Source organism: Bos indicus, chromosome 11 (assembly GCF_029378745.1).
Source record: "Bos indicus isolate NIAB-ARS_2022 breed Sahiwal x Tharparkar chromosome 11, NIAB-ARS_B.indTharparkar_mat_pri_1.0, whole genome shotgun sequence".
Taxonomy (NCBI): Eukaryota; Metazoa; Chordata; class Mammalia; order Artiodactyla; family Bovidae; genus Bos; species Bos indicus.
Genome location: NC_091770.1, coordinates 89,022,177 through 89,045,710, shown reverse-complemented (window position 1 = coordinate 89,045,710; position 23,534 = coordinate 89,022,177). Strand labels below are relative to the sequence as shown.

At 43.1% G+C, this 23,534-nt stretch overlaps 1 pseudogene; it reads right to left on the bottom strand.

Annotated features, from left to right (window-relative positions):
- Positions 1-1,484: 1,484 nt before the first annotated feature.
- LOC109565610 (nucleolar RNA helicase 2 pseudogene) lies at positions 1,485-2,828 on the bottom strand (annotated as a pseudogene).
- Positions 2,829-23,534: the final 20,706 nt, after the last annotated feature.

Genomic DNA, 23,534 nt, shown 5'->3' with positions numbered 1-23,534 from the left:
ATATATCAAATTATAATGAAATATAATTCAAAGATAATACTTCGATTATATGTTAGATATCCCAAAATAAATAAACTGAAAAATCTACTACACTCAATAAATTAGTTACAGAAAATAGCTAGGTAAAAAGCAGATACAAAAAATTCAAATATTTTCTTAGACATTAGCCATAAGTTTTTAGAAAATAATTTTTTTTAAATAACTACACTGAGACAAAGAATAGAAACGCAAAGTACCTAGCTATAAATTTGACAGTATTTATTTATAAAATGTAAAAAAAAACAATGAACAAACAAAAATATTCCAGTGATCTTTATAAGATATGTGAATACACTGAGTGTAATTATTTTGCATATGGAAAAATGGAATAATATAAATTTTTAAAAAATAAACCTTTAAAATTATCCTATAATTATAATTAGGTGATTAAAATAAGTCAAGTCCAAACTTCAATGGGAGAACTAGCTATGCAAACATGATAAACCACAAACCATGCTCTTTGCCCCAAGTGGAGAACAGGGCAAAAATAAGAAAAAGACAAGATTTAAGAGCTGACTGACGTGTGTAGGGTAAGCAGGGGGTGGATTGTTTAAAATAATATACTAATGCATTCTTGAAGTTTATTTTTATTTTTTGAACAATTCTTAGTTATGTGTCTGTGTCTGCCATTTGCAATTGAAAATGGATAGTTATAATTAATTAATGTAGAACATAAAGTCTAGCCTCTTTAGCAGCAGGAACTTTTGTGATGTTCTGTATTTTCTAATACGATATGGTTATTGAACACTTGAAATGCGGCTCATGCAGCTGAGAAACTGAATTTTTAATTTTATTTAAATTTAATTAATTTAAATTTAAATTATACGGCCAGTGGCTACTGTTTTGGACAGTGTGGCTCTAATATAAAAAAAGCTACGTGAAACAATAAAACAGTTTTGCATGACAAATTAGAAATATATTTGGAAACATGTTAATAGTGGGACCATGTACTATAAAGAGAATTCAGCCCAAACTTCTCTTACAATAATTTGTCAATTTGTCTCAAGTCCATAACTTTGGTCCAATATGTTCAGAAACTTCTAGAAATCTATCTACCAAACTAGTCAGAGATACTGATAATACATAATGCATGAAAACTATTGATATAATGCCATTTACAATTTTTTTTAATTTGAAATACATTTAAATGAGTAAACAATGGAAATATGGGTACTTGGAGATTAACTCTTCTGTGAGTGACTGATAGTCCCTCAGTCGTGTCTGACTCTTTGAGATCCCATGGACTGTAGCCTGCCAGGCTCCTCTGTTCATGGAATTCTCCAGGCAAGAATACTGGGGTGGATTGCCATTTCCTTCTCCAGGGGATCTTCCTGACTCAGGGATTGAGCATGGGTCTCCTGTATTAAACAAAGGTCTCCATACACCTTTTCCAAAGTAATACCCAAGACAGAAGTAACAATAAAGTTATAAATGACAATCATCAATCAGATGAAATAATTTAGATGCAGCTTATCTCTCTCGAAGAGGTGGGGACTGGGCAAGTAAGTGGTCAGGAAGGAAATACAATGTGCTTTTAACTTTGTATGAAAAACAATGTTCAGTTCCATGTTGCTGAACATGGTTATGTTTTTCCCAAATAAATCCTCTACTTCAAAGTACTGTCTGAATGCTTTATTAAAACTCTGCTTCTGGCCTTTGTTTTGGAATCTGTTTCTTTTGTTGCTGCCTCCTGATCGCTGTCCTCTGAAGCTCCTACTTCTTTCCCGCTGTACCCTGTTACCTCAGTTGCCCTCAAGCTGTCCCCTGAAGCCTCAATTGCCTTCCCGCTGTCCTTGGAAGTTGCAATGTGGCTCCCGTGGTCCTAGCTCTGGTTGCTCTGTGGCCACAGAAATCTGCCAGGGCCTTGAATCATGCCACTTTTCCTATACTTACTGATCCAGTAGGAATATCAAAGCAAACACTCTGCTTTCCTTTGAGAAAGACCATTCCCTTCACTTTGGAATCAATATCCTCACCCAGTTGCTCTTTAAGTTCTTTCCAAGCATAACTAACGTTTGACATTTCCATTGAGCACTGCAAGATCATGGTCACAAAGCCCGGATCCCAGTTGCTCAAGCAGTGCTGGCCTACCGATGTGGCACTGGAAATGTGAGCTAGGGTGGCTGCCAGGGTTTCCAGGGCTCCCTTCTCCTCAATCAGCTTCTCGGCTGACTGCTTGAAGTGACCAATCACAGTGGCAGGCACCGAGTCCAAGAACCTGATGACATCTTCCCTAGAAGCTTTTGTTATCTCTGCTGCAGAAGGAACACCCATTTGCTTAAATTTAATTCCCGGTTTTTGCTCCCCTTGGGGTAACTAGTATTCTTCCTTGTTCTGCTAAAAGCAAATGCAAGCCCTGGTCCTTCCAGCTCCACCTGTTCACCCAGAATGACGAATGTAGGACTCCACGTCCTTTGGTGGAGAACTTTGAATAACCAGCCTCGGGGATGTCTAACCTATTTGCAGCAACATTAGTTGCAAAGAGAACTCCAGAATTACCATTTCTAAAACCTTTCAGGGTGATTTCCCTTTGCTTCTGTGGAATTTCCCCATGTAATGACTGGGCATCCTGCCTTATGACCACATTCTGTGACAACTCCTGGGCTTCTTTCTTCATTTCACAAAATATGATAGTGCTCCCCTGATAACTACTGTACACTCGGATCATGTTCCCTATAACTGCTGCCCTCTGAATCCAGTGGCACTTGATAGCCAGTGGCTCTACAATTATTGCCATTTTCTGTGTCTTTTTACCAAATCAGGCCCACTTGTTCATATGTAGATTTCATTAACACTTATACATGAATTTAAAGTTAAATTTTGGGGAATTATTCCTTAAATTGTAAAGCATTTACTATGTAGCATATTTCTTAAAAAGATACAATGATGTCCCCAATTTGGAATAAATTAAACACATAATATTATTACCTCAGTTTTTCAAAATATCTTAATTGATATATATGGAATAATAAAACTTGCTTAATTCACATTTTTTCATTATTCATTTAAAAAGTATTCAGTAAAAAGAAACAAACTGCAATAGCACTATGAATGAAAATAAGCTCTCAAATATTAATAGCAATTTACAGTTCACAAAGTATATTCATATGTATTATTTCTTACCCTTCAGCAACTGTAAAGATAACGCTCAGTGGAACTAATTTATTTGATCAAATTATACATTTTTCAAGCAGTATAGCCCAAAAGAGACATTAGCTGTTATATGTGCTGTTATTTAAACTAATGTTAAGCTTAGTAAGGTCTCAGAGGTGGAGTCCTTCAGTTCCTGAATTTGAATCTTCTTATAAACTACCATCATCTGGTAAATAATTAAGTGCCTCAGAAAAAAACTGCATTGTCACTTTGGAGAGTTGAATTCATTTTGCAGCATAAAGGATTCTCTCTACTTTCCTGTCTTTGGAGAGATGTTCAATTAATCCACAGAGACCATGCTTTGTGAAAGTTTCCTAGCCTGAGAATAAGATAACTCCTCCGAGGATAAGGTAAAATGATAAAATAGATTCAGATCCAGACATACAGACTGTATTGTGCATACTGCCCTTGTGTTTATTAAGTGGAGAGTTTATTCACAATTCAGCCAGAACATTTAACTCTTTCATGCAATTAAAATAGAAACTAGATTAATCACCCAAATCACATGGTGATCAACATATTTTTAGAAAGAGATTTACCCCATCAGTGTACTGTGTGAACAAATTTACTAATAAAGAAAAACTTAGGACTATTATGGTACTGCACTAAAATAACTCAGGATATTTTATGAAAATTGTCTCCGGAGTTTTCCCAAATAGTAACACTGACTTCTTCTGATGTTAAGTCCAGACTCCAAACAGAGATTTGTTTCAAGGCTCAACTTATTCTGTGATTGACTGTTAAGATTAGGGGAGATGATGGAGAGCAGGTGGCTGAACTTTGCCACATCACAAATGAGAACACAGAGCAAGGAGGTGGCTGCCCCAGGTCATCCACCTGTTGTCAGAGATGCCACTGGGAACCAGCTCTTCTAAATCCCTGCTTGATATTAGTTACTGAAACCCATTCACGGGAGCAAATGTAGACCAATCCATCTTTCCTAAATTTGCCTAAAGTGAAAGTGAAAGCCGCTAGTTTTGTCCAACTCTTTGCGACGCCATGGACTATACATCCCATGGAATTCTCTAGGCCAGAATACTGGAGTGGATAGCCTTTCCCTTCTCCAGGGGAATCTTCCCAACCCAGGGATCAATCCTAGGTCTCCTGCATTGCAAGAGGATTCTTTACCAGCTGAGTTAAATGCATTTCAATCAACTCTTTAATTAAATACACATCTTGAGGCTTCACAACTGTGATGCTGGAGAAGAGTCTTGAGAGTTCTGGGGACAGCAAGAAGATCAAACCAGTCAATTCTAAAGAAAATTAACCCTGGATATCCATTGGAAGGACTGATACTGAAGCTGAAGCTCCAAGACTTTGGCCACCTGATGTGAAGAGCCAACTCATTAGAAAAGACTTTGATGCTGGGGAAAATCGAGGGCAGGAGGAGAAGGAGGGCAGCAGAGGATGAGATGGTTGAATGGAATCATCCACTCAATAGACGTGAGTTTGAGCAAACTCCAGAAGATAGTGAAAGACAGGGAAGCCTGGGGTGCTGCAGTCCATGGGGTCACAAAAGAGTCAGACACTACTGAAAAACAACAACAAATACCTGTTTTCTCTTGCACTATACCTTTGGAGGGGATGCAGACATTGAAGTTCTCTGATACCACAGCTGAAGGAAAAAAAAAATCAGTGAACAATGTTAATAGGTTGGTATTCATGTTCCTTCTACCATTTTCACAGAACAGAAAGTTTCTATATCCTCAGAATGTCTTCTTAAATAATAATAAAAGTTATTCTTCAAATTTGTAGAGTGCTTTGCATATCCATCCCATTTTACAGGACTTTGTTTTCTTATATAGATAACTAAAACAGAAAAGTGGTTTGGAAATAGAGCACTGCTGTAAAGAAGACCTAAAGCATGAGTCGTTGGGTTTTTCATGGGGCAAAGGGGGAGGCTGGAAGGATAATGAGGAGCTTATTGATGAAGGCAGGAAGTGCAAGGATAAAACTGATACCAGAGGCTTAAAAGATGGTGCTCCATGTTTTGTAGCAATGAAACAAGTGGCAAAACAACTGTTTGCATTTACCTGAGAAAAAATAATGTACCCAATTAACCTGCACATGCAGATAACATTTCTAGGAAGACTATTGCAAGTGCCAATTGGCTTCTGTTAGTTACATATGATAAGATATGGAAAGGCGGAATTTAGCTAAAGAAAGAACTATTCAGTATGCGAACAGAATTTCCAATCCAGACTTACGAGGTCAAAAAATAAAACTGTTTAATATTTCCAGGCTCTCCAGCAGGCACAAGACTCTCAAAATGAAAAGTGGCTTCAGGGTAAAGAGTAAATCAAAGATTCAGTCATAAGACCCTTTGTTTAGACCTCAGACTAATAGATTCTCTCAACTATGAAAAAGCACTTCTAAAAATCTCAAAAGTGTTATTTCACTGCAATTGTATACTTGGACAAAAGTGGAGAGAGTTCTCTTGAAAAGAATTATAGTCATGACTTTTGGGACATGGAGTGAATAACAATCAGATTTGTAGAAGGACCACAAAAAGTTTAAAGGTATTGCACAAGATTGGACTAAAGGGGCATAAATCATTACAAAAAAGATATCTCTGGAGTTCTCAATTTTCTACAGTCAAGAAGGAGTCTGAGAAAGCTGGTCTGATGAGAACATGGGCTCTTTCTTATGGGAAAGAAAGTGTTTCACAGGGAAGCATCCTGAGAGGGCAAAACCCCAAACCATGGAAAATCATGAATTGGAGGATTACTTTTGAGAAACAGTTCAGTTCAGTCACTCAGTCATGTCTGATTCTTTGCCACCCCATGGACTGCAGCACGCTAGGCCACCCTGTCCATCACCAACTCCCGGACTTGACTCAAACTCATGTCCATTAAGTCATGATGCTATCCAACCACCTCGTCTTCTGTCACCTCCTTCTGTCCTCCCACCTTCAGTCTTTCCCAGCATCAGGGTCTTTTCCAATGAGTCAGCTCTTGGCAACAGGTGGCCAAAGTATTGGAGTTTCAGCTTCAACATCAATCCTTTCAATGAGTATTCTGTACTGATTTCCTTTAGGATGGACTGGTTGGATCTCCTTGCAGTCCAAGGACTCTCAAGAGCCTTCTCCAACACCACAGTTCACAAGTATCTATTTTTCTGTGCTCAGCTTTCTTCACAGTCCAACTCTCACATCCATACATGACTACTGGGAAAACCATAACTTTGACTATAAGACCTCTGTCAGCAAAGTAACATCTCTGCTTTTTAATATGCTGTCAAGGTTGTTCATAGCTTTTCTTCCAAGGAGCAAGTGTTTTTTAATTTCAAGGTGGCACTCACCATCTGCAGTGACTTTGAAGCTCAAGAAAATAAAGTCTGTCACTGTTTCCATTGTTTCCCCATCAATTTGCCATGAAGTGATGGGACTGGATGCCATGATCTTTATTTTCTGAATGTTGAGTTTTAAGCCAGCTTTTTCACTCTTCTCTTTCTCTTTCATCAAGAGGCTCTTTAGTTCTTCTTTGCTTTCTGTCATAAGGGCATAAGGGTGGTGTCATCTGCATATCTGAGGTATTGATAATTCTCCAGGCAATCTTGATTCCAGCTTGTGCTTCATCCAGCCTGGCATTTCACATGATGCACTCTGCATATAAGTTAAATAAGCAGGGTGACAATATACAACCTTGACATACTCCTTTCCCAATTTGGAACCAGTCTGTTGTTCCATACCCAGTTCTAATGTTGCTTCTTGACCTGCATACAGATTTCTCAAGAGGCAGGTCAGGTGGTCTGGTATTCCCATCTCTTGAAGAATTTTCCACAGTTTGTTGTGAGGGACAGAATTGGGCTTAATCATACCTGGGCTTAACCTGTTACCCTGATAGGTAATCAGCTGGATTTCAGAATTGCTATGGACCAGTGACCTTGGTGTTTCTGCCTCTACCCTTACAATTCAGTGCCCATTGCAGTTACCGTGTCCCTCTCTTACCATTGTGTGTGTGTGAAAGACAAATTGCATGTCTTTTAAATTTTCAAATCTCCAGATCAAAAAGAGAAGCATCCACAGAACCTGCACCATACGTAGGTCTGATATAGACCATGAGATCATGAATTTCAAACTCAGTGATGCGACTTGATGAATCAGGGTGGGGGTCTTGTTAGGGCCTGAGAGTGTCTTGCATATAGAAGGGTGTGAATCTTTGGAGCTGGACTGTAAACTGTTATAGGTTGTTGCACAAATGGTACCTGGTGAATCAACCCCCCCAGTACCCTACTCCCTTGTATAATCAACTCTCAAAGTTTCTGGATTTGACTATGTAAATTGCTCTGGCAATTGGGTATCAGAAAATACATTTCAACTGCTGCTGCTGCTGCTAAGTCGCTTCAGTCGTGTCTGACTCTGTGCGACCCCATAGACGGCAGCCTACCAGGCTCCCCCATCCCTGGGATTCTCCAGGCAAGAACACTGGAGTGGGTTGCCATTTCCTTCTCCAATGCATGAAAGTGGAAAGTGAAAGTGAAGTCACTCAGTCCTGTCTGACTCTTAGCGACCCCGTGGACTACAGCCTACCAGGCTCCTCCATCCATGGGATTTTCCAGGCAAGAGTACTGGAGTGGGGTGCCATTGCCTTCCTCGATACATTTCAGACATATGCCTAATAAGCTACTAATGTGTTGGGGTCTAGCCTTTCTGGAAAGCTGCTGCCGCCATGTGAGGAAGCCCAGTCCAGACCAGCCTTCTTAAGGATGGAACACCCAGTTGAGGCAGTCCCAGGCTATGCTCCAGATGAATGTTATCATATAAAGTACCTCATATGAATCCAGCAAAAGCAGCACCAGCCAACCTGAAGAATCATGACAAATGATAAATCCTTATTTGGAACCCTAAGATCTGGAGCAGTTTCCTTCTCAGCAAGAGGTGACTAAAGCAGAGTCTTTCAACAGCAACAGAAGAAGATAGAATAAAATGAGTAACATCTTCAAAATCATCATGGGAAAAATTATGTTTGGCCTGAAATCCTCTTTGTACTTAAATCACCATTTAAATAAAAGTGTAGAATAACACCATCAGATAAATACGTTATCAAAATTTTGCTTCTCATGTACTCTTTGTTGGAGGATGAATTTCAATAAATGAGGAATTAATCATGGAAAAGGAAGAGATGGGTTCCAAGTAAAAAATATTTAAACCAAAAGAAATAAAAAGGAAGTAGGCAAATTCCCAGGATGATCATAAAAGGAAAGGCCACAGGAACAGCTATGCTCAGATCTAGCTCAGTATAGGAGGATGATTAAAAGATTCCTAATGAATGTTTTCATATTGCTGTTGTTCAGTTGCTAAGTCATTTCCACTCTTTGTGACCCCATGGACTGCAGCATGCCAGGCTTCCCTGTCCTTCATCATCTTCCAGAGTTTGTTTGAACACATGTCCATGGAGTCGATGATGCCATCCAACCATCTCATCCTCTGTTGTCCCCTTCTCCTGCTGCCTTCAATCTTTCCCAGCATCAGGGTTTTTCAGAGAGTCAGCTCTTCCCATCAGGTGGCCAAAGTATTGGAGCTTCAGCTTTATCATCGGTCCTTCCAATGAATATTCATATGTATATATATAGAGAGAGAGGAGTTTACTCTTCAGTTAGGACTATGTAGAATGCTGTGACTACTTAGATTTCTAATTAGACAAAGGGATACAACATTAAAACAAAAAAGAAAATTACAAAAAGGAAATCTAGCATCATGATGCACAGAAATCATTATTATTGAGGGAAGGGGGTTGTGAGGGTGTTGGTGTGAGGGTGCATGTATAGACAGTCTGCATTAAGAGTGGGGATTGTCAGAGAGTGGATTTTTCATCTTACACTTTAGGAAGTCAGTAGATAACGCCTAAAAAGGAAAAGTCAAGGCATAGATGCATATGGATGCCCTATAGAAACATGTGGGTTATCCCAGGAAAAATCAGCTAGCCAGGTTGAAAGTGGCCTCCTCTATAAGGTGGGAATACAAGTGAGAGAGGTGGATACAGTCTGTTGTTTCTGTTAGAAACATTACAAAGCTACTTGACTCTAAAAACGATGTGCTTGAACATCTTTGACTACATTAAAAGAAAATTTTATTATCTGAACATCTGCGTTTGTGATTAAAATTCACAATCACTACAGAAGTTAATGGTTCTTATTTTTCTGGATGAGTCTATAGTCCAAGGATGCTTTGGGGAAAGGGATAAGAAATAACAGGAGAGTAGCACATGGCCCAGAAAATGGAAATTGTGGAAAGAGTGGAGAACATTATCTTTAACAATTTGTTTATTGCATGTCCAGGTTGAAGAGAGCACACTGCAGGGTATAGATACTTCAGTGCAAGTTTCACGACCTTCTGGGGATAAAGAATGTAAATGAGCAGTGGGAGAGATAGATTCTGAGGATGGGCTCAGATTTCCCTTCTATATCATCTTTTGCAGGATGGCTGAAATCTTAGCCATGAACAGAATTTATGCAAGTTGATCAGATGGAAGGGATCTCTCCAGTGTCTCAAAGGTGAAGAACCTTCCTGCCAATGCAGGAGAGGCAGAAGACCTGGGTTCTATCCTTTGATCAGGAAAATCCCCTGGAGGAGGAAATGGCAACCCACTCCAGTATTCTTGCCTGGGAAATCCCATGGACAGAGGAGCCTGGCGGGCTACGGTCCATGGGGTCACAAAAGAGTAGGACGCGGCTTATCAACTAAACAGCAACAACAAGTGGAAAACTATAAGGTCATGAAAAAAGTGACAGTTAGTAGCTCAGTCATGTCCAACTCTTTGGGATCCCATGGATTGTTAGCCCACCAGGCTCCTCTGTCCATGAATTCTCCAGGCAAGAATACTGGAGTGGGTTGCCATTTCCTTCTCCAGGGGATCTTCCTGACCCAGGGACTGAATCCGGGTCTCCTGCATTGCAGGCAGATTCTTTACCATTTAAGTCACCAGGGAAGCCCCATGAGGTCATGAAGCAAGGGATAATTAAAATTTAACTGCTGAAGGAGGAAGATAAGTAGTCTTGAAGGTGCAGGAGGAAAAATGAAGAGGGGAAAGGCCAAGGAAGCCGAAGTGAGATGAACAGAGAAGGATTCATGTAGCTCTGAGCCCAGGTGAAGATCCCACAGAGGAGAACAGCAGCTGCCGCTCAGGACTCATGCCCGGTTTGCAGTCTCTATTACAAATGAGATCACTTCAATTAAATAAGTGTATGTGGCATAATCATGTGCTGCCACCCCTTCATTTTCTAAATTGCTGTCCCCAGGACAGAGGTCAGAGAGCAGAAAGAACATCTGCTGTAAAATAAATCAGAGACGTTCTGGTTGACTGCTACTGCTTCCGCCAAAATGTTTGCTGGTTTCGGCAACTCCCTCTCAGGCAGAACAGCCTGCTTAGTTCCCCAGGAACCTCAGCCAACTTCTCAGGTATGTCCAAGTCACACATTGATCCATTCCCTTATTAAACAACCATTATTGATCACCTACTATGATAACCGGCACAGTTTCTGCACTCATGGCCACATTATTCCAGAGGGTGGATACAGGCAATAAACAAGTAAACAAACAAGGGACACATCTGATAGTGATCAATGTTATGCAAGGAATTAAAATAGCAGGGAGCAGCTAGAGAGATGACAATGAGCTTTGTTAGGCAGCCTTCCAATATCACTTCTGGGGAGCCCTATCTCTTGGTATTCACATCCTTGTGCATTTCTTAATTCTTGAGTTTAGACTAGAAATTTATTGCCAGAAATAAGCTAGAGCAAAAGTTATAGAACATAACTTCTATTAGGCATTCGTGTTCAGTCATATCAGACTCTTTGCTACCCCACGAATGGTAGCCTGCCAGCCTCCTCTGTCCATGGGATTTTCCAGGCAAGTATACTGGAGTTGGTTGCCATTTCCTCCTCCAGGGGATCATCCCAACCCAGCATCCGAACCCATGTCTCCTGTATCTCCTGCATTGGCAGGCAGGTTCTTTATCACTGAGCTACCTGGGAAGCCCCCCTTCTATTATTAGGGTATAAAAGAATATGACTTCAACCTGTTCAAACACTCTCTTTGCTTCTTCTCTCGGGTTTGATCTCAAGAAAGCCACCATGCTCTGAGATTCCGTTAGGAGAGGCAAGGAAGTGAGGGTGGCCATCAAGGAATGGAGGCCATCCATTCAACATCCCTGAAGCAACCAAATATCTCAGTAAGCACATGAGTGAGCTTGGAATCAGATCATCAGCCGAACCTTCTGAAGAGGCAGTCTGCAACCTCTGTTAGCACTTTCCTTGCAAGCTTGTGAGAAACCTGAAGCAAAGGACCCAGCTACATTGCAGAGCCATGGAAAGTAGTCCCTTTTCAACAGAATCACACCCCTTCAAAAAAAAAACAAAAACAACACAGGGTTTATATTACATACACAATTTTCCTTGGAAATTTTAATATCTGTATAGTGATGAGCCTTCTCATTCAAAAATAGGAGTTTGTTTCCATTTAGCATACTTGTGTTTTTCTGTCCCTCAGGAGTAATTTATAAATTTTTCTTGTTGTAAGTAACATATATTCCCAAGTTCATTCTTAAGTATTTTGTTTGTTGTTTTTGTTCATATGTTTTATATGTGTGCGTGTATATGTGTGTGTATTTATATATATTTATATATGTTTTCACATGTAAGCTACATGTTTTATTATTTTAATAAACCTCTTCTTTATTATAAAGTGTGCACACCCTTTTATTAGCTTGATTTTCTTTCTGTTTACAGCACTTTTTACCTAGGAGTGTAAGCATATCATCTATAAGTAGTCAGTTTTATTACCTGTTTACAAAGTTGTATGTCTTCAGTTTCTTCCTCTTATCAAATTGCATTGGCCAGAACATCAGGAAGTAGTCATCAGAAAATATCTTGCAAGGTGCAGGGTACATAAAAATAAACTAGATCTTTGAGGTCACTGTCCTCACAGGGTTGAATGAAAGACTGGAGCTTGAAGAGAAAGAGCCTGAATAAATGGGAACACTCACTCACCCAGATTCCCTTTCCTTTAGAGCATGTTGCCCTAGCTGTCAGCTATCAGATAATTATTTAGGAGTTTTGGTCTCTTTCCCCCAATAGAATATAAACTTTACTGGGGCAACATAACTGTCTTGAAGTCATCAATGTTTTCTCAGGTCCTAGAATATGCAGGTATTCACTCAATATTTGGTGATGAATTCAAACAAGGGTGGGCAAATCCAGGCACATCACCTTCCCCCCGCCCCCCAATCTGACTGCTTCTGTAAGAGAAGTCTCAGCAAACACAGCCCCTCCCGCTGGTTTGCACAGTCTCCCGGGGTCCCTGTTGCACTGCTGAGCAAACTCGCCAGATGCAGCAGGAACCCTGTGTCTCACAAAACCTAAAATAGCTACTCCCTCACCTTTTATAAAAGAGTGTCTGGTGACCTCCCAGTTCAAGGATGAGTACCTGAACGAGGAGGCAGGCAGAGGAAGAAGAGGGTAGGATGAATTGAGGGACCGTGTGTAAAAAGGGGCTTCCCAGTCAGCTCAGATGATAAAGAATCTTCGTGCAATGGAGGAGACCCAGGTTTGATCCCCCGGTTGGGAAGATCCCCCTGGAGAAGGGAATGGCTGCCCACTCCAGGATTCTTGCCTGGAGAATTCCGTGGACAGAGGAGTCTGGCTGGCTATGGTCCATGGAGTTACAGAGTTGGACGTGACTGAGCAACTAACACACACACATGTGCAAAATAGATAGCTAGTGGCAAGCAGCAGTATAGCACAGGGAACTCAGCGCAGTGCTCTGTGAGGGCCTAGAGGGATGGCGTGAAGGGTGGGAGGGAGGCTCAAGAGGGAGCGGATATATATATACTACAGCTGATTCACTTGTACAGCAGAAACTAACACAACATCTTAAAGCAACCATACTCCAGTTCAAATAAAAACAGAGAATGAATACCAGAAACCAAAACCTTCTTTCGGAATAGCGCTAATCTAGTAGAATTATGTGCTCATCTCCTGGTGTAACCAAAGGTGATGGACTCTGCTTTCTTCCCACCAAAGGAGGATTTGGCCCTTCCCCTGCTCAAGGGCAGGCTTGCTTTTTCCGGGGAAAATGTTACCTCTCACGACTGCCCTGACATCTCAGTGTGCATGCTGAGGGGTCACCAGGACCAGTGGAAACACAGGACCAGGGCATCAGAGGGGCAAGGAACAAGGGTGGCCAGAAACACGGGATGCCCCCAGAGTGGAGAAGCTCTCAGGCTAAGGGGACCTGGCCCCCCACCCAGCCCCCAGCCCCGGAACCAGGCCTGACCCTTCCTCTCTCTCTGTGAACTACACCCAGAGCCCCTCCCCAGGTCCCCAGGGCCGCGTGCTCTGTGTTAGCTCCACCGTAGATCCAGTAAATGTCACCCTCCACGCTCCCCATGACCAAATTAGTCCTCGCCTCTGTCAGCCGCTGTCGGGCAGCCTCCACCCTCAGACCGCTCCCCGCCCAGGGCTTGTTTACTGGGGAGCGGTGAGGAACCGCAGACCCCAGGCAGACTTCAGGAGGCACCTCGGAGCCGAGCATCAGGGCCGGCTCTGCTACCAAATAAGGCTGCTCAGGCCCCTGCAGCTGGTCCACAACGCCGTGGGCGTGAGCCCCGCGCTCCAAGGAGCGCTCATCTCACTGGGCCGGTCTTACGCTCAGTGCGCCCCCAGGAATGCCCCTGCGCTCTGGGATGTCTCACTGCTGGGTCATCCATCACCATCCTGGTGCTCCGACAGGCCAGCTGTCTGGGATGCGCAGGAGCCTCTCCTGTTTGCTGTCAGATAGCAGCACCTCCTTGCTGGGATGCTTTCCTCCCTGGAGCGCCGCGATGCCCCGACTGGAACCAGCTACATCTGTGCGAAGGCGGATGGGGCCTCTGGACTTTGGGCTTGGATTTTCCCTCTGTTCCCTGGGCAGGTTTTATTCTAACTGAAAGTGTTTATTGAATAAAATGAAGTCTGCTCAGAGTGATTTTATAAAGTGCCAAAAGCACCGTGCCACAAATACCTATCACACACACACATACATGCATCACACACACACACACAGGACTTCCCTGACGGCTCAGTGGTGAAGAATCTGGCTGCTGATGTAGGAGACTCGGGTTTGATCCCTGGGTAAGAAAGATCCCCTGGAGAAGGAAATGGCCACCCACTCCAGTATTCTTGCCTAGAGAATCTATGGACAGAGGAGCCTGGTGGGCTCTAGTCCATGGAGTCACAAAGAGTCAAACACGAATTAGCAACTGAACAACAAATCACACACACACACACTCACATACACACACACACACACAGGCATGGATAGGCACCTCCTTGCCTATTATCAGCCCACACAGGCCAGGAGGAGTGGAGCTCCAAGACTAGGAGGAGTACTGAGTTCAAAGGGAGAAGAATGTCCCCACGTTATATTTCAGTCATGCATGGCCGTCCTAAGGTACTTCAGTGTGTCTGACTCTTTGTAACCCCATGGACTGTAGCCCGCCAGACTCCTCTGTCAATGAGATTCTCCATGCAAGAATACTGCAGTGGGTTGCCATTTTCCCCTCCAGGGGATCTTCCCCATCAGGGATTGAACCTGTGTCTCTTGTGTCTCCTGCATTGGCAGGTGGATTCTTTACCACTAGCACCACCTGGGAAGCCCATATTCCATCAGTGGGGCTCAACAACCAGCAGAAGGTGAGGAACCCATGTGGTCAGAGCTGACCCTGAGACGGCATCTGAATCTCAGAACACTTTGCCAATTGTCCCCGGATGGCATTCACTGTGAGCTCTGCATCAAACAGCCTGCTCAGCAGTGTTCTTCAGTATGTAGGGCATCAGTCGGTGTCTCTGTTAAACCGAAGGATGACTTGATGACCAGACAAACAAATGACTGGATGACTACTTTGCAGGGAGAATAGTTAAGGAGAAGACGGAGCTTTGATCGGTTTGCCCGTCATTTGCTCAGGGAGAAAGTTACATAACCCAACCAAATACCCTTGTAAGAAACATGGACATCTCAAATTAATTCCCCGAAAAGCAAACCATCAATGACATGTCAACATTCAAGGCCAAAGGGAAGACACCTGCACAGAAACAGATGTGACATTAACTTGGCGGTGGCTGGGTGAGGTGTGGTCCTGAATCTGCCAGCTGTTTTTGTTTGCTCAAAGATGGAGAAATAGACAGAAGGGCCATTGTGAAAAAATGAAAAAAGTCAGCTGGATGACAAAAAGCTAAAACCTCAGATTATGTATTAATTTCCCTTATATATTGGTGCTGCTGCTACTGCCAATGAACGAGACTGCCTGTAAGCATTTTGCATTTAAACATCGCTCAAATTTAGCTTGCAAGGGAAAAATCAATTATGTCAGTGACATTTTTAAAGTGAAAAAAAAATGAAGAGCTGTGTAAGAGGATGAGGGAAAATGTGGTTACTGCCCTAAGGACTTGTGCTTTTTCTTGCAAATACTGTATTGAAAACAGTAGAAAGAAACAAAGACTTGAAAGGTAGGGGAGAACTGAGATTTCCCATGAAAACATCCTGGCAGCGGTGTGAATGTTATTCCAGAGCACTCACCATAGCCTGTCCATTTGCAATCCAAGGAAAGGTGAACGAGCTCCCGCAGAGTCAACTGTCTTAAGAAATGAGTGGGGGCCAAGATTCCAGCCCACCTCTCCCAGATCCAAGCCCCCTAATCCTTGAGCTCATGGCACCCACCTTGGGAAGGTGGGGAGGGAACCCATTAGAGGCAGATAGAAATGCGCTTACCATGCAGCCCTTTCACAGCATCCTCATTCCTCCTCCATAAGAACTCCTTTCAGGTTATTCCAAAGTTTACTGTATCATAATTCATATACTTTGGCCACCTGATGCGAAGAGCTGACTCATTGGAAAAGACCCTGATGCTGGAAAAGATTGAAGGCAGGAGAAGAAGGGGTTGACAGAGGATGACATGACTGGATGGCATCACTGACTCAATGGACATGAGTTTGAGTAAACTCCAGGAATTGGTGATGGACAGGGAGGCCTGGTGTGCTGCAGTCCATGGGGGTGCAAAGAGTTGGACACAATTGAGCCACTGAACTGTGAACTGAATTCACATTGACATTTTACTAAGTATAACTCATAAAGAAAAATAATAACATTGTTAGCTCTGTATGGCGCCAAGCATTGTATTAGAAACCACAAGTCAGTGCCTTCACTGCACACATCAGTTCTGCTGTATCATTCCTGTTTTGTTATGTCCGACTCTTTGTGACCCCATAGCACTGTACACCACCAGGCTCCTCTGTCCTTGGAATTCTCCAGTTAAGAATACTGAAGTGGGTTGCCATTTCCTTCTCCAGGGGATCCTCCCGACCCAGGGATTGAACTTAAGGCTCTTGTGCCTCCTGCCTTGACAGGCAGATTCTTAACCACAGTGCCACCGGGGAAGCCCTCAACTTTTACGAGATGCTTTAAATAAATCATAGACATTTATTTCACAGATGAAGTTAAGAGAGGCTGGTGGTCTTGCACAAGGTCATCTAACAGGAATAGACCCAGCCAGGATTTCCACCTAAACCTGTTAAACTCCCAAGTTGATGTTTTCTCCACTTCCAGTGTGCTTTTTCTAAGAGTTAAACAGTTAGGACATCTCACTTACCCACCAGTATCTGAAAATGAGAAGTTTCCACACCATAGGAATTCTCTCCATAACTGAATTTTATAGTTACAAGCACAATATATCTCAAATTTCATTTTGATGATTTATTTAGTAAACAATACAAGGTGCTTCATTAACTACTAGGCTGCTTTTTTATTTAGTAAACAATATTCTACGTCATGTGCCATTCTAGGCATTTTACATACATCAGTGCCTTGTATCTCATTAACAACTAAATTATATAAGCATTATCATTATTCCCATTTTATTGATGAAGATATTGAGACCTAAAGAAACCCAGCAAATTATCTGAGAATGTACTGCTAGTAAGTGGTAGAACCAGGATTCAAATCTAGCCCAGAGTCTGGGCTTTTACCCATCGGCCCATAAAGCCTTCGTCATTCTATAGAAATCTTAATAGCATAGGCTAAGCATAGCTTAGGGGCTTCTCTGGTGGCTACACCAGTGCAATATCTGCCTGCAGTGCAGGAGACCTAGGTTCAATCCCTGGGTTAGGAAGATCCCCTGGAGAAGGGAATGGAAACCTACTCTGGTATTCTTGCCTGGAGAATCCCAAGGACAGAGGAGCCTGGTGGGCTATAGTCCCATAGCGTCGCAAAGAGTTGAGAACGACTGAGCGACTAACACTTTCACTTCCTTTCACTTTACATAGCTTTGCCTTATTAAATTGAGAATAGTGGACCTTATTGAGCCTTCCCTCCTTTTAAAAAAGTATTTATTTGTATTGCTGTGCCAGGTTCTGTTTACAGCATGCAGGATCCTCAGTTGCAGCTTGTGAAATCTAGTTCCCCGACCAGGGACTGGACCTGGTCCCCTGCATTGGGAACATAGACTCTTAGCCTCTGGACCACCAGGGAAGTCCTAAGCCTTCTCCTGAGCATTCCAGGTCATGTAGTTGAACTTATAATATTACATCCACTAGAGTATGTTTAGTAGTGTCTTCAGAGAAAGTAAGTTGCAAAGAATAATCTCCCCCTAGACTGACCCCAAATCACTGCTCTACAAAGCTCTTTCTGATCTGTATTGCTCTTCTATTTATTTATCTTGCTATTTTTTGTCACTTCCTATGGCTATTAATGCATTAGAATATACTATTTATAATCTTGTTCTATACATAATCATCTGGTTATATATCTCTGCAAGATTCTCTTACACGGTAAAGTGCAAGTTTGGGTACCGCAATGTATCTCCTTTATTTATTTATTTTTTGATAGCTTCAAGGGCAAATCGCAGTGAGATGTGACGGTATGAGGACACAGCATCATTGAAGAATCTGCCACCTGGGGTCTCCTGACTCAGAGCCTTGGAGGAGAGAAACAGCAGCCTCCTGGTGGAGGAGGTTGCAGGGAGCTTTGCTGACAGAGGAAGTCGCCACACTCACAGACACGGCATTGTGGCGTCCTCCAGATCACAGTCATCTCATTATTGTGGAATGTCCCTCCCTGCCAAGCACCAAACACTATAGCAGCTGAAATTTTCACATCAGGAGAAGCAAGGTCCCCCACAGAAGAGGGAGGCAGGGCCAGGGTTTGATGCAGGCTTTTGACACTTCAAATTGGGCAAAGGTTTTGGTTTCAGCAACACGGCTGAAAACCACATTTTCCACGGTCTGCCTGAACTTTGACTCAGAGCCTAAATAGCTGGCAGAGGTGTGGCTGGCTCTGAGGTTTCTCTTGGCAGTAGCTCCACTAACCGCTGGGCCGGCAGCCTGTCATCCTTTGAGGTGTAGAGTTTCAGGCCTGGGGTGAGGAATCACCAGAAACCCCTCCTTTTCTCTGGGTCAGAGTACAGGGGTGGTTCTCAAAGTGGTGGGAATCTGTTCAAAATGCAAGTTCTCAGGTCCCATCCCAGACCCGCTGAGCCAGAAACTCTGGTGATAGGCGCAGCAAGATGAGCTTTATCAAGTGCTGCGGGGGACTCAGAAGCGCCCTGGACTTGAGAACCACTGCGTGCATGCATGCTGAGTCACCTCTGTTGTGTCCAAATCTTTGCGGCCCCGTGGACTGTAGCCCGCCAGCCTCCTCTGTCCATGGGGTTCTCTGGGCAAGAATACTGGAGTGGGTAGTCGTTCCCTTCTCCAAGAGATCTTCCCAATCCAGGGATCGAACCTGAGTCTCCTGAATTGCAGGCAGATTCTTTACCATCTGAGCCAGCCACCAGGGAAGCCCAAGAAGTTCAGGGCAAACCTCCCTTCACTCTGCTTCACTTTACTGTGCTTTGCAGATACTTCAGTGTTTGCCAGTTGAAAGTACAAATTGAACCTTGCATTGATGAAGTCTATGAGCACCATTTTCCAACACCATTTGTTGACTTAGTATCTCTGTCACATTGTGATAATTCTCGTAGTATTTCAAACTTCTTAAAATCCTTATTACACTAAACTGACCCATGATCAGTGATCTTTAATGTTCCTGTTGTAATTCTTTTGGGGTGTCATAAATTGAACCCATATGGTGAACAGAATAAATGTGTGTGTTCTAACTGATCCCCTAACCAGCCATTACCTCGCCTTTGGCTCTCTGTGCAAGCCTCATGATTTCCTCAGACACAATAACATTGAAATCAGGCCAGTTAATAACCCTACAGTGGCCTGTAAGCATTCACGTGAAACAAAGAGTCACATTCCTCTCACTTTAAATCCACAGTTAGAAATGATTAAGCTCAGTGAAGAAGGCATATAAAATCCTAGATGGGCCAAAATCAGGCCCCTTTCACCAGACAGTTAGCCAAGTTGTGAAAGCAAAGGAAAAGTTCTTGAATGAAACCAAAAGGGCTACTCCAGTGCACACTGAATAATCAGAAAGCAAAATAGCCTTATTGCTGATACGGAGAAAGTTTGAGTGGTCTGGATGGATCAAACTAGCTAACACGTTCCCTTAAGCCAAAAATAATCCAGAGCAAGGCCCTAACTCTCTTCATTTCTATGAAGTCTGAGAGAGGTGAGGAAATCGCAGAGTGAAAACAAGAGGCTGTGCGTGCATGCTTAGCCATTCAGTCATGTCCAACTCTTTGCGACCATATGGACTATAGCTCGTCAGGCTCCTCCATCCATGGGATTCTCCAGGAAGCTTGGCGTGCTGCAGTCCAAGGGCTCTCAAAGAGTCCGACGGGACTGAGTGACAGAACTGAACTGATAGCTGTCATAAATTGTGATTCTTCTGATGATCTGGTAAAGTCATCTGAAAACTCTATGGAAAACATTCACCATTCTAGATGTAATTAAGGACATTCATGAGTAATGGGAAGAGGTTAAAATATCCATATTAAAGGACTTTGGAAGAAGTTGATTCCCACCCTCATGGATGACTTGAGGGGTTCAAAACTTTTGTGGAGGAAGTGACTGCAGATGCTATAGAAATAGCAGAAGAACTAGACTTAAAAGCAAAGCCTGATGTGACTGAACTGCTGCAATCTCATGGTAAAACTTTAATGGATGAACAGTTGATTCTTACTGATGAGTAAAGAAAGTTTTGCTTTTGTTTTTTTTTTTTTTAAGATGGAAACTTCTCCTGATGAAACTGCTGTGATGATTGTTGAAATGACAGCAAAGGATTTAGAATATTACATAAATTGATTGCTAATCAAGGCAGGGCAGTCTCTGCTTTGTGTGTGTGTGTGTGTTGTGTGTAAGTGCCCATGTATGTATGTGAATTTTGTTTTAACGAGGGAGGTGTTAGAGAGAAAGTACACAAGAAAAAAATGCACCACAATAGTTATTCTGGTTGTCTTCAGGCCCTCCAACTGCAGGACTCATTTTTCTTGTATTTGCATGTTTGAAAATTTCCCTTTCAGAATTAGGAAAAGCAAATGCGATGTAAACTTTAAAATAAAAATGTATCCAGAGGGATTTGTCTTACAGCAGGCAGGTGATTCTGCCAACAAAAAACCCACCTTACTCTTGGTTGAATGTCCTCTTAGCAGGCACAAAGGTTCACATTCAGAGATAATTACATACTTGTAAGGCTAAATGCCTTTCTTTCATCCCGAACTCAGATATTCAGGAGCAATAGCAGTAACTGAGATTGCAAGGCCTGCCCAGCTCAGCACATAGGCTCTTCAGGGCTATCCTAGGATCTGTAACTGGGCAAGGCAGACTTTAGAATACACTCACATTTTCTACGCAGAAGGCAATGGCACCCCACTCCAGTGCTCTTGCCTGGAAAATCCCATGGACAGGGGAGCCTGGTAAGCTGCAGTCCATGGGGTCGCTGAGGGTCGGACACGACTGAGCGACTTCACTTTCACTTTTCACTTTCATGCATTGGAGAAGGAAATGGCAACCCACTCCAGTGTTCTTGCCTGGAGAATCCCAGGGACAAGGGAGCCCGGTGGGCTGCCATCTCTGGGGTCTCACAGAGTCGGACACGACTGAAGTGACTTATCAGCAGCACATTTTCTAAACCCTCCCGAGGCGCCAAGCCCTGAGCTAAGTGTTTTACAAATGATTTTCATTTAATTGTCACCACAAACTAAAGTCTTCCCTAGTGACTAAGATGGTAAAGAATCTGTCTGCAGAGCAGGAAACCAAGATTCGATCCCTGGGTCAGGAAGGTCCCCTAGAGAGGGGAATGGCTACCCACTCTAGTATTCTTGCCTGGAGAACTCTATGGACAGAGGAGCCTTGTGAGCTGCAGTCTATGGGGTTGCAAAGAGTCAGACACAACTGAGCAACTAACACACAGACAAACTAAGGGGACAAGTATCATCGTTTTATTCCACTCAAAAGAAAACAGAGGTTCAGAAGGACAGAGTGATCTGGGGGATGTCACACAGCAATCTGAATCCAGGTCTGTTCTGACCCAGATGGCCTTCTCTCCCCTGAACTGACTTTATGTGGTAGGACACCTTCTTGCGACCTTCTTGTGACCTTCTTCTTCATTTTCACATCATCTTCAAGACCTGTCTCTCTGCGGAGCTTTGCGATAGTGGGAACACTTGTTTTAGATTAAGACAAGACTACTTCTCTGAGTACTGTCCTTGAGTATGAGGGCTGAGAGATTTACCGGATGGCTGATTCTATCTGTGTGGTTAGGAGTTCTGTCAGTGCATGGCTCAGAAGGATGCTGATGTTTTGCAGGTTTTATCTCTATTAAAGTCAACATGTTTGGCTCTTGTTTGAATTTTCATCCATGGTCAAGTTTCCAAAAGGAGTTTTCACCTAGTGATAAGTGGTAACCCTGCAAACATGCTCTCCTGTGTTTTTGACTGAGACCCTGTCTTGACATTAGGCTTCCCAACCTGGAGCCTAATGTGAAGACATGCCTCCCTCATCTTCCGGCTGGTTTCATGGTGCTCACATTTTCCTCCCTGACACCGGGGCATCTGCTTGAGGCAGAGACTGTCCAACTGAGTCCACTGCTCAGTTCTGACCAGGTCAGGATTCTGTGCCGCAGAGGGGCTGTGCCCTGAGGACATTTCCATGGAGGAGTTGGAGACTGCTGAGAAAGGGCTAGACGGAGAGGAGTCAAGCAGAGAAGTGTTCTATCTAGATTCACTCTCTGGCCATCAGGAGGAAAAGTGCCAGAAGCAACTGCTGCTTAATTTTGTTCGGACCTTGCTGCCTCCATGCATTGCGACAACGCTGAACAGACACAGGAGAATGCACACAGTTGGGTCCAGAGCTGGTCCTCCTCAGTGAGAGGGGCAGAAAGGGCTTGATGGAAGCCTTTCCAGTGCTGACCAGGAGGTCCAGGGTGGAGCCTGGGCGTCTGCCTTTCCAACAAACTCCCAGGTGCTGTAGCCGCTCAGTTTCTGTGCATAGTTTGAGCCCTGAGTTCTTAGAGCATCTCAAAATCGATTATGGAGATGAGGGTGGTGAGTTCATAGTGGTCCTTATCCTACTGGGGCTGCCTTCCATCCCACCCTCTGTGGAGGCCCAGAATCCCTATAGCTCTGCTCTACTGGCCTTTCACCAGCCCCTTCGTCTTGAATGTAGATCTCCCTTCTTTCACACATCCCCCCAAAGCCTGCTTGTGGATCACTCAGCTCTCTGTACCCTGGAGCTATGAGTCTGAGGCTCCTCTGGAGCCCCCTTGAATTGCATTCACACCTTAATGCTATAACATGGATGCAGTCTCTGCTTCTTTCCTCATTTCCATCAATCCAATCCAATCTGTGTTCTATTTCCCAAGATACCTCAAACTATCTGGCCCACTGCTGGCTCCTTTCCTTATTTTGAAGCAGTTTCACGTTTTCTGCCAATTTGATGAGTATTTGAGGAAGAAGTAGTTACAATGTTCAGGCCACTTTCATGATCCAGAAACCTGGGCCATTTTCAAAGGCTCTGCATGTGGTTCTTAAATATTATGCTGAATCAACAAAGAACATGTTGCCAAACTGAAAATCTTGTGCAGTTGGCTGCTTCTCCACTATGGCTCAGAACTAGGGTACACAATAAAATGATAAGACATATAGAATATTTTAAAATCTTTTTTCATCAAAGCATAACATACATTTAGAAAAGTTGTACAAAACCAGCAGGACTCAACTGTAGAATTTCATAAACTGAACACACTCATGTATTTAACTAGCACCCAAATCAAGAAATCAACCCTGAATATTCACTGGAAGGACTGATGCTGAAGCTGAAGCTCCAATACTTCGGCCACCTGACACTCATTTCCAATGAGCCACCTCATTGGAAAAGACCCTGATGCTGGGAAAGACTGACGGTAGGAAGGGAAGGTGCAACAGAGGATG